Raw genomic sequence first — 3240 nt, forward strand, 5'->3', positions numbered from 1 at the left:
ATAGGGAAAACCCACAAAAGCCAACCAAAATAAAGAAAACAGAAGCACAAAGGCAAGAAAGCAATGGAAACACTGAGTTACCAGAAAGCAAAAGATAAAATGGCTATAAGAAGACTCATATTTCAATAATCACTCTAAATGTAAATGGAATGAACTCACCATTAAAAAGGCACCAAATTGCAGAATGGATCAAAAATCAAAACCCAACTATACGCTGCCTCCAGGAGACACATCTCAGCTCCAAACACAAAAATAGACTCAAAGTGAAAGGGTGGAAAACTAAATTTCAAGCAAATGACATTCAGAGAAAAGTGGGAGTAGCAGTACTAATATCACATGAAATAGACTTCAAAATAAAAAAGATAAAGAAAAATACCGAGAGACACTTCATAATGATAAAGGGAATCATGCACCAAGAAGACATAACACATTAATACCTATGCTCCCAATCAGGGAGCCCTGAAATATGTAAAGCGAAAACAGAACTAAAGGAAGAAACAGACCAAAACACTATCATAGTAGGGATCCTAAATACACCACTGTCAGATATGGACAGATCATCCAAAGAGACACATTAGACAAATTCCACATAATTGACATTGACGGAGCCTTCCATCTCAAAGCAGCTGTTTATACATTCTTCTCTAAAGCACATGGAACATTCTCAAGAATTGTCTACATATGGGAACACAGAGATAGCCTCAACAAATATAAGAGGTTCGAAATTATACCAACCATATCTTCTGATCATAATACCTTGAAACTAAAGATCAACTACAGAAAGAAATCAGGAAGAACCACAAATACATGGAGATTAAACAACATGCTACTGAAGAATAACTGGGTCAGAAAAGAAATAAAAAAGAGAGATCATGAGATACATAGAAACACATGATAATGATATTAAAAATTTGGGACATTGCAAAAGCAGTCATAAGAGGAAAGTTCATATCATTACAGACCTTTCTCCAAAAAAAAAAAAAAAAAAGAACAAGCCCAAATAAACAACCTAACACTTCATCTTAAAAAGTAAAAAAGAAAAAAAAAAGGAAGCCTAAATTCAGCAGAAGAAAAGAAATCATCAAAATTAGAGCAGAAATAAATGAAATTGGAAACAAAAATACAATAGAAAATATAAATGCAAAAAGAGCTGGTTCTTTGAGAAGGTTAATAAAAGTGACAAATCCCTATTTAGACTCACTAAAGAAAAAAGAGAAAGGACACAATTTAAAAAAATTAGGGATGAAAGAGGGGAAATTATGACTGACATTGCAAAAATGCAAAGTACCATACAAGATACTATGAAAAGTATATAATACCAAATTTAATAACCTAGAAGAAATGGACCAGTACTTAGAAAAATACAGTTTCCTAGACTGAATCAAGAACTGAAAAATCTATAGACAGATCAGCAGTATGGAAGTTGAAACAATCATCAAAAAACTACCAAAAAGTAAAAGTTCAGGACCAGATGGATTCACCAGTGAATTTTACCAAACATGCAAAGAAGATTTAATATCTATTCTCGTCAAATTCTTCCAAAAAATCGAAGAGGAAGCAATACTTCCTAACATATTTTACGAGGCCAATATTACTCTGATACTAAAACCTAGTAAAGACAACACAAAAAAAGAAAACTACAGACCAATATCTCTCATGAACACAGATGCAAAAGCCTTACTAAGATACTAGCGAACCAAATACAGCAACATATTAAAAAGATCATACACCATGATCAATAGGGCTTCATCCCAGAGGCACAGGGATGGTTCAACATACACAAATCATTAATGTGATACACCACATAAACAAATTAAAAAATAAGAATCATTAATGTGATACACCACATAAACAAATTAAAAAATAAGAAACAAATTAAAAAATACACAAATCATTAATGTGATACACCACATAAACAAATTAAAAAAAATATCAATAGATGCAGAAAAAGCCTTCTATAAGATACAGCATCTATTTATGATCAAAACATAACAAAATCGGTATAGAAGGAAAGTACCTTAACATAATAAAGGCCTTATATGACAAACCCTCAGCCAACATTATACTTAATGGTGAAAAACTAAAAATCTTCCCTCTAAGATTAGAAACAAGGCAAGGTTGTCCACTATTGTCACTGTTATTCAATAAAACATTGGAGGTCCTAGAGAGTGCAATCAGGCAAGAGAAAGATATAAAAGGCATCGAAATAGGAAACAAAGAAGTCAAACTGTCACTAATTGCAGATGACATGATTCTCTATATAGAAAACCCTAAAGACTCCACAAGAACACTACTAGAAACAATAAGCAAATACAGTAAAGTCTCTGGATACAAAACCAACATTCAAAAATCCATAGCGTTCCTATACTCTATTAATGAAGCGTCAGAAAAAAGAAGCATAAAAAGTAATTTCTTTTGCAATTTCAATGAAAAGAACCAAATACCTAGGAATACATTTAACAGAATATGTGAAGGATCTATATAATGAAAACTACCAGACCCCATTAAAAGAAATCGAAGAAGATACAAAGAAATGGAAAGATATTCTGTGTTCTTGGATCAGAAGAATCAACATAGTTAAAATGACCATATTACCTAAAGCATTATACAGATTTAATGCAATCCCCATCAAAATCTCCTTGGCATTTTTTAAAGAAATAGAACAAAATATCATCAAATTTGTATGGAAGCACAAAAGACCCCAAATTGCCACAACCATCCTGAGAAAAGGAACAAGGCTGGAGGCATCACTCTGCCCGACTTCAAATTATACTACAAAGTGACAGTAAACAAAACAGTATGCTATTGGCAAAAAAACAGACACATGGACCATTCAAACAGAATCGAGAGTCCAGAAATAAACCCATATTTATATGCGCAAATAATTTTCAACAAAAAATGCCAAAAACATACAGTGGAGAAAGGAAAGCCTCTTTAATAAATGGTGCTGGGAATACTGGAAAGCCACCTGCAAAAGAATGAAACTGGACTGTTGTCTATCACCACATACCAAAATTAACTCAAAATGGATTAAGGACCTAAATATAAGACCTGAAACAATAAAATGCATAGAAGATAACATAGGAACTAAACTCAAGGACCTTGGACTCAAAGAGAGTTTTATGATTTTAATTTCAAAGGCAATAGAAATATAAGGTAAAATAAATGAATGGAACTACATCAAACTAAAAAGCTTCTGCTCAGCAAAAGAAATCGTCAACAAGATAAAGAAAGAACCAT

The sequence above is a fragment of the Pteropus vampyrus genome, unplaced genomic scaffold, assembly GCF_000151845.1.
Source record: "Pteropus vampyrus isolate Shadow unplaced genomic scaffold, Pvam_2.0 Scaffold533, whole genome shotgun sequence".
NCBI classification, from domain to species: domain Eukaryota; kingdom Metazoa; phylum Chordata; class Mammalia; order Chiroptera; family Pteropodidae; genus Pteropus; species Pteropus vampyrus.